Genomic DNA, 12,382 nt, shown 5'->3' on the forward strand with positions numbered 1-12,382 from the left:
CCTTTGCTGCCTGCCCTGACCTTGGACCTGTTTTTCGGATTTGCATGCACTCTGTTTGCCCTGACCTCGCCATATTACTGACTATGAGTTTGCATGTCTTCACACTAATTTCTCTTGACTCCAGTGGATCAGCTGTCAATCATGCTAGGATACTTCAGGAGGTAGCAGCCTAGTGGCTCCTATGCAGTGAAGTCCATATCCCTGTATAGGGGCTAAATGTTGAATACCATAGGACTGCCAAGATAATGCCCTTGAGGTTAGTCCAAAGTAAAACTGGTTGGTTGACACAGTGTTCCACAGCCACAAATAAAGTTTTCAAAATAAAAATTCCAACACTAAAGGTCTACTTACCATATTGCTTGTTAAGAGCTCATTTGCATCCCTTTCTTTCCATGTTGTTACGGTGCAGGAGATATAAAGCAATACATGCCAACCACTGAAATTCATTGAATGTCCTACAATGACTTAAATAAATTCACGTGAATAAGAAATAAAGATACCCAAGCCAGGGCTATGCAGACCACCCTTTTTTATTAACATGCATTTAATTAGGTAAAGCTGATGCAGGTCCAAAAGAGTTTATGCTTGCTCAAAAAGGTATGTTTATAGACTAGACTATAACAGAGTAAAATTTCTCCTCAGCAGAGTTTTTCAGGCAGGTTAACACTATCAAAGTCCTAACCGCAACCGCATGCAACAGAAGGATTTGGTGCATGTCTTTCGCTATTTCCTTTCTGTGATCCTTCAGCACACCCTTGCTTGACAGCTTTATAAGGCTTGTGGACAAGGGATTCTTGAACGGATTTTCACAATCCCCCTTTAAAATAAGGAAAGCAGCCTACTTGATCTGAGCAGCTCACTTTCTATAGAAGATCCATTGCTTCTCCATGGTCTGTCTCTATGGCATGTACATACTTGCAAATAAGTAACAGAAGTGTGAACAAAGCCTAACAAAAAAATACACTGCAAAACTTTGGGAGCATAAATCAACTTTAAAGGGGTTGTCTCACTTCAGTAAATGGCATTTATCATGTAGACAAGGTTAATACAAGGCTCTTACTAATAGATTGTGATTGTCCATATTCTGCCACAGATGTACGTAAGAGAAGTCTCTGACTGGTTGTGAGTGATAATCTCTATACAAGCAATGGTAGACAGCTGAACTCACTAATATCCCTAGGTCGTGGTACCAGTTGCATGTGAAGCACCAGTAAGGAGGATACATTGGAAATGCTTTAGCAATCTATTGAGTTTACCTTGAGCAATAACATATAGAGGACATTAGAGGATAAAGAGGATATTAGAGGTCAAAACTAAATGCTCTCACCAGCTCTGAGTCTGCTGCAGAAAAGAAAGACACAGGACCAGAACAAACGGGATAGAGAGCAAAGGCAAATGGGATTTACATAATACATTAGAAAAACTTATAACAAGAGTGACCACAGGGTGGCAGCATTACATAACATGGTAATGATATCATAACATAAATACAGCAATTTAACTTAAATGAAAGAAATAAATGCTGGGACAGCACACTCCCCGTCTGAAATCCTAGGATTTCACACCATATACTAAACATGAATGTCCATATGATGTTCAATGAGAATATTGGAACCTGAAAGACAAAAGGCAATAAAGAAAACACAGTAAAATTGAATGGGTGGACAGGAACAGTCCAAATGGCTGGTACGCCTGGTTTTCAAGTTGACAATGGGGCTGCTTTTTGGAATATCTTGCTTGTCATGTATACATTTCAGTTCCTTGTGAAAGGCACTCTGCTGTACGTTACGTATCACAAGCAACTCACTTAGGACAATATCTTCTGCAGAGAGAGAGGTTTATGGCACATGTGCCAATTGCAACATTCAGCGTTGTGTTTCTCAGCGCGAAAGCACTGTAGAATGTGGACTAACCTTGCATTGGTGTGAACGAGCTTTGACCATCTGGAGAAGCGTTCAAAGCAGCCCAAGCCAGACCTCCTTTCAGACTTGGTGACAAGGGTACTAACTTCAGGGCGAATCTCTGGATCTTCATGAGGGTCTTGGAGACTGAAGACATCTTGAGTAGGATTTTCTTTACTCTGGTCCAGCAAAAATTATGGACCTGTTAACCAAGAAGAATTTGCAGAGACTCTACCAGATGCTGGTCTGGTGGCGCAATCCGCGGGATTGAGAGGAGATGGACATAGTGCCACTGTTCAGGTTTAGAGGACCTTCTAATCCTTTCAATGCTGTCACTGACATAGACGTACAAGCATTTCGACTGGTTGTATATATAACCCAGAACAACCTTAGTGTCTGTGTAAAATTGAATGTCATCCACATGAATATCTAGCTCATGCTGTATGAAGTCTGCAATCTCTACAGCTAGTACCGTCCCACAAAGTTCGAGCATAAGAATGGTATGCTAAGTTTTCGGAGCTAATTTAACCTTTCCAAACAGAAATCCAACATGAGCTTCATTACAATAGTCTATTACCTTCAAATAAGCAACAGCTGTATTAGCTTCAGTAGACGCATCTGAGAAGATGTGGATTTCTTTCCTCCGAGTTGTTGTAAGGGACATTGGAGTGTAGCATCGTGGTATGTGAATCCTGTCTAATGCATGCAGGCATTCCTCCCAAAACTCCCACTTTTGCTGTATGTCAGAGGGTAGTGGAGCATCCCAGTCTGAAATGGTTTATCTGCACAGCTAACTTGAAACCCAAGGGAGTCATTTGATAAGTCCCACCTCAAACCCAGACTTCTCTTTACTGGTGGATTGTCTATGCCTAGATTCAAGTCTCTGTGGCATGATCACTAGGTTGGAAGGCTTTCATTACAGCAGCACAGTTAGAGGCGATTTTATGTAACCTCAGACAAATTTTTAAAAGCATACCTTGTGTCCTTTTGAGCAGATCTATGGCTTCCTCCACTGTGGGCAAGGATTTGAGTGCATCGTCCATGTAGATGCATTTTTGAAGAATCTTTGTCATCTATGGACAAGGCTAATCTGTTGTCCTCTGGTGTTGTACAAAACACTGATCTTCCGAAGTTGTCATATAGGGTAGGAATGATGTCTGGTGCCTTAAGGAGGTTAGAAAGCTTTTCCTTTTCCTCGTAATGATGAACACATGAGTCAAAGTGAGATGTGCGACCATTTTGGAGCACAAAAGTTTTGAAGGAGTTCCCTTGAGATGGTTTGTGGCTCTTATCTATACATACATCGCCCACAATCACCCAGCCTAAGTCAAGTTTCTGTGCATATGGGGCGTTGTCAGGACCATTGCATTGTTGCTGCACCTTGTGGACTCTCAGAATGTCTCTCCCGAGCAAGAGTAGAATGTCAGCATTCATGTCCATAGGAGGAATCATACTAGATAGATGTTTCAAAAGGTAATGATGGTATGCAGCTTCTGGAGTAGGAATTTAATCTCTTACATCATGTATCTGGTCGCATTCAGTTAACGTTGGCAAGGGTATATGAACGCTCCCTTTAATGGAGGAGATAAGGTATCCAGTGGCTCTTCTGCCATAAGTCTCTACACGACCAGAACAAGTGTTGAGGGTATATGGCATTGCTTCCCCCGTTATGCCGAAAATCTCAAAGAATTTAGGTTTTGCCAGAATAATGGCGTACATTCTGGTGACCTTTTCAGATTGCCCTTCTGGGTAGACATTGACCAAACACACTTTTGCACAGCATTTGGAACCAGTCTCCTTGCCACATATTTCCATACACATACAGTCATGGCCATAAATGTTGGCACCCCTGAAATTTTTCAAGAAAATTAAGTATTTCTCACAGAAAAGTATTGCAGTAACATGTGTTTTGCTATACACATGTTTATTCCCTTTGTGTGTATTGGAAGAAAACCAAAAAAGGTAGGAAAAAAAGCAAATTGGACATAATGTCACACCAAACTCCAAAAATGGGCTGGACCAAATTATTGGCACCCTTTCAAAATTGTGGATAAATAAGAATGTTTCAAGCATGTGATGCTCCTTTAAACTCACCTGGGGCAAGTAACAGGTGTGGGCAATGTAAAAATCACACATGAAAGCAGATAAAAATTGGACATAATGTCACACCAAACTCCAAAAATGGGCTGGACAAAATTATTGGCACCCGTTCAAAATTGTGGATAAATAAGATTGTTTCAAGCATGTGATGCTCCTTTAAACTCACCTGGGGCAAGTAACAGGCGTGGGCAATATAAAAATCACACATGAAAGCAGATAAAAAGGAGAGAAGTTCACTTCTGTTGATACATAGAGAAGTTCACTTAGTCTTTGCATTGTGTTGAATACCGCATGAAGGTGCATGTGTTCGGTAACAGTTCTTCACCTGCTGTTGCTACATAGAGAAGTTCACTTAGTCTTTGCATTGTGTGTCTGTGTGCCCCACACTAAGCATGGACAACAAATAGAGGAGAAGAGAACTGTCTGAGGACTTGAGAACCAAAGTTGTGGAAAAATATCAACAATCTCAAGGTTACAAGTCTATCTCCAGAGATGTAGATTTGCCTTTGTCCACAGTGCGTAACATTATCAAGAAGTTTGCAACCCATGGCAGTGTAGCTAATCTCCCTGGACGTGGACGGAAGAGAAAAATTTATGAAAGGTGTCAACGCAGGATAGTCCGGATGGTGTATAAGCAGCCCCAAACAAGTTCCAAATATATTAAAGCTGTCTTGCAGGCTCATGGATCATCAGTATCAGCGCGAACTACCCATCAACATTTAAATGAAATTAAACGCTATGGCAGGAGACCCAGGAGGACCCTACTGCTTACACAGAGACATAAAAAGCAAGACTACATTTTGCAAAAATGAACTTGAGTAAGCCAAAATACTTCTTGGAAAACATCTTGCGGACAGATGAGACCAAGATAGAGCTTTTTGGTAAAGCACATCAATCTACTGTTTACCAAAAACAAAGAAAAGAACACAATACCTACAGTGAAATATGGTGGAGGTTCATTGATGTTTTGGGGTTGTTTTGCTGCCTCTGGCACTGGGTTCCTTGAAAGTGTTCAAGGCATCATGAAATCTGAGGATTAACAACGAATTTTGGGTCGTAGAGCCCAGTGTCAGGAAGCTGGGTTTGCCTCTGAGCTGTTGGGTCAGAATTTAGGTTTTGCCAGAATAATGGCGTACATTCTGGTGACCTTTTCAGATTGCCCTTCTGGGTAGACATTGACCAAACACACTTTTGCACAGCATTTGGAACCAGTCTCCTTGCCACATATTTCCATACACATACAGTCATGGCCATAAATGTTGGCACCCCTGAAATTTTTCAAGAAAATTAAGTATTTCTCACAGAAAAGTATTGCAGTAACACGTGTTTTGCTATACACATGTTTATTCCCTTTGTGTGTATTGGAAGAAAACCAAAAAAGGTAGGAAAAAAAGCAAATTGGACATAATGTCACACCAAACTCCAAAAATGGGCTGGACCAAATTATTGGCACCCTTTCAAAATTGTGGATAAATAAGAATGTTTCAAGCATGTGATGCTCCTTTAAACTCACCTGGGGCAAGTAACAGGTGTGGGCAATGTAAAAATCACACATGAAAGCAGATAAAAATTGGACATAATGTCACACCAAACTCCAAAAATGGGCTGGACAAAATTATTGGCACCCTTTCAAAATTGTGGATAAATAAGATTGTTTCAAGCATGTGATGCTCCTTTAAACTCACGTGGGGCAAGTGAGCAGGTGTGGGCAGTATAAAAATCACACATGAAAGCAGATTTTCGGCACCCTTTCAAAATTGTGGATAAATAAGATTGTTTCAAGCATGTGATGCTCCTTTAAACTCACCTGGGGCAAGTAACAGGCGTGGGCAATATAAAAATCACACATGAAAGCAGATAAAAAGGAGAGAAGTTCACTTCTGTTGATACATAGAGAAGTTCACTTAGTCTTTGCATTGTGTTGAATACCGCATGAAGGTGCATGTGTTCGGTAACAGTTCTTCACCTGCTGTTGCTACATAGAGAAGTTCACTTAGTCTTTGCATTTTGTGTCTGTGTGCCCCACACTAAGCATAGACAACAAATAGAGGAGAAGAGAACTGTCTGAGGACTTGAGAACCAAAGTTGTGGAAAAATATCAACAATCTCAAGGTTACAAGTCTATCTCCAGAGATGTAGATTTGCCTTTGTCCACAGTGCGTAACATTATCAAGAAGTTTGCAACCCATGGCAGTGTAGCTAATCTCCCTGGACGTGGACGGAAGAGAAAAATTTATGAAAGGTGTCAACGCAGGATAGTCCGGATGGTGTATAAGCAGCCCCAAACAAGTTCCAAATATATTAAAGCTGTCTTGCAGGCTCATGGATCATCAGTATCAGCGCGAACTACCCATCAACATTTAAATGAAATTAAACGATATGGCAGGAGACCCAGGAGGACCCTACTGCTTACACAGAGACATAAAAAGCAAGACTACATTTTGCAAAAATGAACTTGAGTAAGCCAAAATACTTCTTGGAAAACATCTTGCGGACAGATGAGACCAAGATAGAGCTTTTTGGTAAAGCACATCAATCTACTGTTTACCAAAAACAAAGAAAAGAACACAATACCTACAGTGAAATATGGTGGAGGTTCATTGATGTTTTGGGGTTGTTTTGCTGCCTCTGGCACTGGGTTCCTTGAAAGTGTTCAAGGCATCATGAAATCTGAGGATTAACAACGAATTTTGGGTCGTAGAGCCCAGTGTCAGGAAGCTGGGTTTGCCTCTGAGCTGTTGGGTCTTCCAGCAGCACAATGACCCCAAACATACGTCAAAAAGCACCCAGCAATCGATAGCAACAAAGCACTGGAGAGTTCTAAAGTGGCCAGCAATGAGTCCAAATGCCCTTCCAATAATTGAGACCTGGAGCCGTTTGCTAAGGAAGAGTGGTCCAAAATTCGGGTGAGAGGTGTCAGAAGCTTATTGATGGTTATAAGAAGTGACTGATTTCAGTTATTTTTTTCCAAAGGGTGTGCAACCAAATATTAAGTTATGGGTGGCAATAATTTTGTCCAGCCCATTTTTGGAGTTTGGTGTGACATTATGTCCAATTTGCTTTTTTCCCTCCCTTTTTTGGTTTTCTTCCAATACACACAAAGGGAATAAACATATGTATAGCAAAACATGGGTTACTGCAATACTTTTCAGTGAGAAATAATTCATTTTTTTAAAAAAATTTCAGGGGTGCCAACATTTACGGCCATGACTTTATTTCCATAACTTTGGTGCATCATTGTTGTGTGCATCAATGATGTGGCATAAGGATTAAGCTATAGTTTATTCTCTGGAGGATCAGCTGGCTCGACGCTAGAAATTACCTTGATATCGGTGGGAGATGATATCTGGTGCTCTGTGGGTTCACCCTGTTGGTACATGTTGGTACATGTGAGCTGTTTGTGAGTCGGCCTTATGCTCCTGTAATTTGCCCACTGGCTCCTGGTATCGCCCATACGGCTCAGGTAGGAGAGTGTTAGGTCCCGGGCAACTTGAGAAACCTTGGCGTGGTGTCCGGGCTTAGACATGTTCTACACCGTAGGACATGTTGACTAATCTCTCAATTTTAAAATCAGTTTGAGGGTCTAGTGAGACTGCAGAGTGCACCTGTCCTTGTTATTGTTTTTTTATATTGTTATATTAATTATGACATCCGCACTTGTTATCTTGTGTAGGATGTCTATTGTGGTACTTGTGGTTCGCCGCGGGCATCCTCCACCGTATGCATTTTGCTGGGGATTGCCATTAGCAACGGGCCACAAGTGCAGGATTTGCTCCCCTATATATATGCACAACTGCATGTGGGTTTGAGCACCTCCTGCTAATGCCAACCTGTCTTCTTAGTTTGTATATATAGATTTCTGGAGGTGTATAAACTCCAATTTAAATGTGCCTGTTTTCCATCTACAGGCCACATTTAGGTGCACCTGTGAGGCCTGGGACATATCAGCCAGTCTTGAGTGGGACTCGCAGACTCCTCCCTCCTCCCATTGCAAGCATGGCTACATGCTGTTGGTAACTGGTGAGCTGTTTGTGAGTCGGCTTTATGCTCCTGTAATTTGCCCACTGGCTCCTGGTATCGCCCATACGGCTCAGGTAGGAGAGTGTTAGGTCCCGGGCTACTTGAGAAACTTTGGCGTGGTGTCCGGGCTTAGACATGTTCTACACCGTAGGACATGTGGACTAATCTCTCAATTTTAAAATCAGTTTGAGGGTCTAGTGAGATTGCAGAGTGCACCTGTCCTTGTTATTGTTTTGTTATATTGTTATATTAATTATGACATCTGCACTCGTTATCTTGTGTAGGATGTCTATTGTGGTACTTGTGGTTCGCCGCGGGCATCCTCCATTGTATGCATTTTGCTGGGGATTGCCATTAGCAACGGGCCACAAGTGCAGGATTTGCTCCCCTATATATATGCACAACTGCATGTGGGTTTGAGCACCTCCTGCTAATGCCAACCTGTCTTCTTAGTTTGTATACATGTGATTTAGCAGGAGGAGCAGGTGATGATTGCCTTAGCACATATCTGGCAGTGCGGTCAGCTGGGTCTTCCACTTCTCCTGGGATGAAACAGTCTAGGTCGGTACCTTTGCCTAATGCTTGCTCAAAGACCTTCAGTTTAGCCAAGGTACTGTAGCTGCTTCTTCCCCTTCTGTTTTGAGAATCTTTAGTTGGGCTTATGCCTCTGCCTCCATCTGCGCCATTTCTGCCCTCTTCTTTGCCATTTCTGCCTCCATTTCTGCTCTCTTCTTTGCCATTTCTGCCTCCATTTCTGCTCTCTTCTTTGCCATTTCAGCCTCCATTTCTGCTCCTTTCTTTGCGATCTCAGCCTCCTGTTCTGCTCTCTTCTTTGGGATCTCAGCCTACTTCTTTTTTTTAAAATCAGATCATTTTTATTAAACATTTTACAGTGTAAATACACGTTTTTCCACAATACATACAAGGATGACATAGAGACATATTATCCATAGGACTAATAACAAAAAGCGCACCAAACTATGTGTATTAATCCAGTTCCAATTCAACCCCCCCCCCCCCCATCCCACCCCACCCTAACCTACAAAATACAAAGGCACATTTTTAAACATTTCTATTCAGACGTCGAAACGACAGCCATGGATCCCACAATTTTTCAAATTTCGCTGGGCATCCACGCTTCTGGTACACCATCCGTTCATAACTCAGCATTGTGTCAACCGCACTTAGGAATTCGCCTAGGATTGGCGGCGCTGTCTGTATCCAATGTAGGGCTATTAACTTCCTAGCGACATATAACATTCTCCCTATAGCTATTTTATGCACCTGCCCAGTGGCAAATTCAGAGACATATCCTAACACACACACTTTCGGGTCAGAGGGTATTCGTACCTTGTAAACATCCTGTATTGTCTGACGTACCAACTCCCAGTATCTCCCTAACCTCTCGCACGTCCACATCATATGCAACAAATCTGCAGACACCACAGAGCATCTTGGACACTCATCCGTGGGTCTGAACCCTATACGGAACAAAAAAAACGGTGTTTTGTAGACCCTATGGACAATAAACAGCTGCGAGAGTTTACGTCCTTCACTCAAGGAAGAGAGAGGTATCGCCTCCAGTATGTCAGACCATTGGTCATCAGTTAATTCGCCAACATCTTTCTCCCATTTACTTTTAGCCGTAAGCGGATGCGACATTAGAAACTTCTCAAGCAGCAGCTTGTATATACAGGAAATCATACCTCTCCTCACCCCCCTGGACAGAATCTGGTGCAATGCAGCATCTCTCCCAGCCACCATGTTCGTACCTTTAAATGTGGAGTTGTAAGCATGTCTCACCTGAAGGTACTTATAAAAGTGAGTTCTAGGCAGATCATACTTCTCTTGAAATCTGGCAAATGACATGAACTTCTTTTCCTCCAAAAGATGGCCCAACCTCAGAATACCCTTCCTTTTCCATGCCCCAAACTCAGACAGGGAGAGGAATTCCGGCAGCACAGGATTGCCCCACAGTGGAGTATATTCCGTATTGCCGAAAACCCCCCTCAGGAGCTTGACCTTATTCCATACGGACTGCATCAAGTGTCCCAAATCGCCCATCGGACCACTCTTTCCAGCCCCCCTAGTCTCAAGGATCAGCATTAGGTCATTAGAGGACAAGCAATGTTTAAACAACTGACACGACATCTCACTCGACTCCAGTTCCATCCACCCCTTAAAATGTTGGCATTGTGCAGCCAGGAAGTACACCCAGGGGTTTTGCACTGCAAGGCCCCCTTCTGTTTTAGGATATTGCAACGTTTCAAGCTTAATTCTCGGTTGCCCCTTCCGCCATATGAGCTCCCTGAAAGTAGCATTGATAGGAACAAATTTGGATTTTGACAGCCAGACCGGGGAGCTATGTAGAACATAGAGTAGCTGGGGCATCAACACCATTTTAATGAGATTAGCTCTTCCCGCCACCGACAGATATAGTTTACACCATGCCTTAGTCTTATTACGAAATTTGATAACCAACGGGTCAAAGTTAAGGCGCCCAAAGTCTCGGATTCTCGGAGATATATGGATACCCAAATACTTAAAGGTCGCTACACATGGAATATTTCTGTCTCGGACTGTCTGTGATTGCACTTGCCCGTCGAGCAGCATAATCGCCGACTTACTCCAGTTCTCAGCCTACTTCTTAGCAAAGGAACTTCTTACACTAGCTTCCTCTGATTCTGCCCAGATCTTGTCATGTAACGCCGACCTTCTGGAACGAGAGGTTTTGGAAGATGAAAGCATATATTTGGTTGAAGTTGATTGATGGGATCTCACCTCCTGCAAGTATGCAATGCAGAGTTCTGCCTTACTCTTAGTGTCTTGTACTAAGGCATCCTTCTCTTGGAGGAGATTCTTTCTCTCTCTCAACCCTTCTAAAGCATTATCAAAATCGGAATCGTTCAGAAAGGTGATGTACTTTGCAGACAGTCGCTGATAGCGAACATAGGTGTTAGTTAAAAGATTCAACGCTGTGGTTAACTTTGGTGCATCATTGTTATAGTGTGGAAGAGCTGCTATATAGTGTTCAGTTCTTTGCCATAAATCATTTAAATTGTCACTGAACTCTTCTTTCAAAGTTCTCTCTAATCTTTTTGTGTTGGTTTCGATAACACGTTTAGATCGTACAATTTGTTCTTCCGTGAACATGGACTCTGCTTCCTATATATCTGAGTTTTTAGGAGCAGGGTGAGTTTCCGTATGTTCAGTGACCGAGAAATCCACGAAGCCTCTGGTGGACATGTTATTCCTGTTTAAGTGGTGCTGTATCTTTCAGAAAAGCTTACTCATTGTGCTTATGAAGTCACGTGCATGTAAGATGGCGGACAGCTGTAGGCTTGCTTGCTTGCAGACTGCGTGTAGACATGCAAAGACTGTAGATTTAGGCTTCGTTTTGACTATTCTGCCACAGATGTACGTTCAAGAAGTCTCTGACTAGTTGTGAGTGATAATCTCTGTACAAGCAATGGTAGACAACTGAACTCACTAATATCCCTAGGTCATGGTACCATTTGCATGTAAAGCTCCAGTGAGGAGGATACAATGGAAATGCTTTGGTAATTTATTGAGTTTACCTTGAGCAAATAAATATAGAAAACATTAGAGGATAAAGAGGATATTATAGGTCAAAATGAAATGCTCTCACCAGCTCTGAGTCTGCTTCAGAAAAGAAAGACACAGGACCAGAACAAACAGGATATGATGTCATCGAAAGAGAGGAGGAGTAGACAGAGAGCAAAGGCAAATGGGATTTACATAATACATTAGGAAACCTATAACAAGAGTTACCACAGGGTGGCAGTATTATGAGAACACAAATACAGCAATTTATCTTAAATGAAAGAAATAAATGCTGGGACAGCACAGTCCATATTGATTCTTTTGTTGACTTGATTCATTTTTCCATCACATTATACTCTGCTGGTTTCCAGGACTTACGACCACCCTCCAATCCAGCAGCAGCGGCCATGCTTGCACACTACAGAAAAAAAAGACAGTATTTCAATTGATCAGGATCATGGGAGCATGCATAGGTATGCATGTGCAGCAGGTCCCGTCCCTGCCACCTCATATCTGCACTGACTGTTAGCCTTAAAGGGGTTGTGTCGCGGCCTTTGCTGTGTGCGCCGTGACACTGGTGCCATGCTTGCTGCTGCCGGTGGCAACATTTTGCTGTTATGGCATGTGGTGGCAGTGTCTCGGCTTTGGCTGTGTGCGCCGTGACATGGTTGCCACGCATGCTGTTGCCGGGGGCAACGTTGTGGCTGGTGTGTGCACTTCCCCTTTAAGTTGTAGCCTTCCCCCTGTCTGGTGCTGTAAGGGTTAACTACCTTGCTGGGTGTGGTCACTAGGTGCTT

This window comes from Bufo bufo, chromosome 6, assembly GCF_905171765.1.
Source record: "Bufo bufo chromosome 6, aBufBuf1.1, whole genome shotgun sequence".
Taxonomy (NCBI): Eukaryota; Metazoa; Chordata; class Amphibia; order Anura; family Bufonidae; genus Bufo; species Bufo bufo.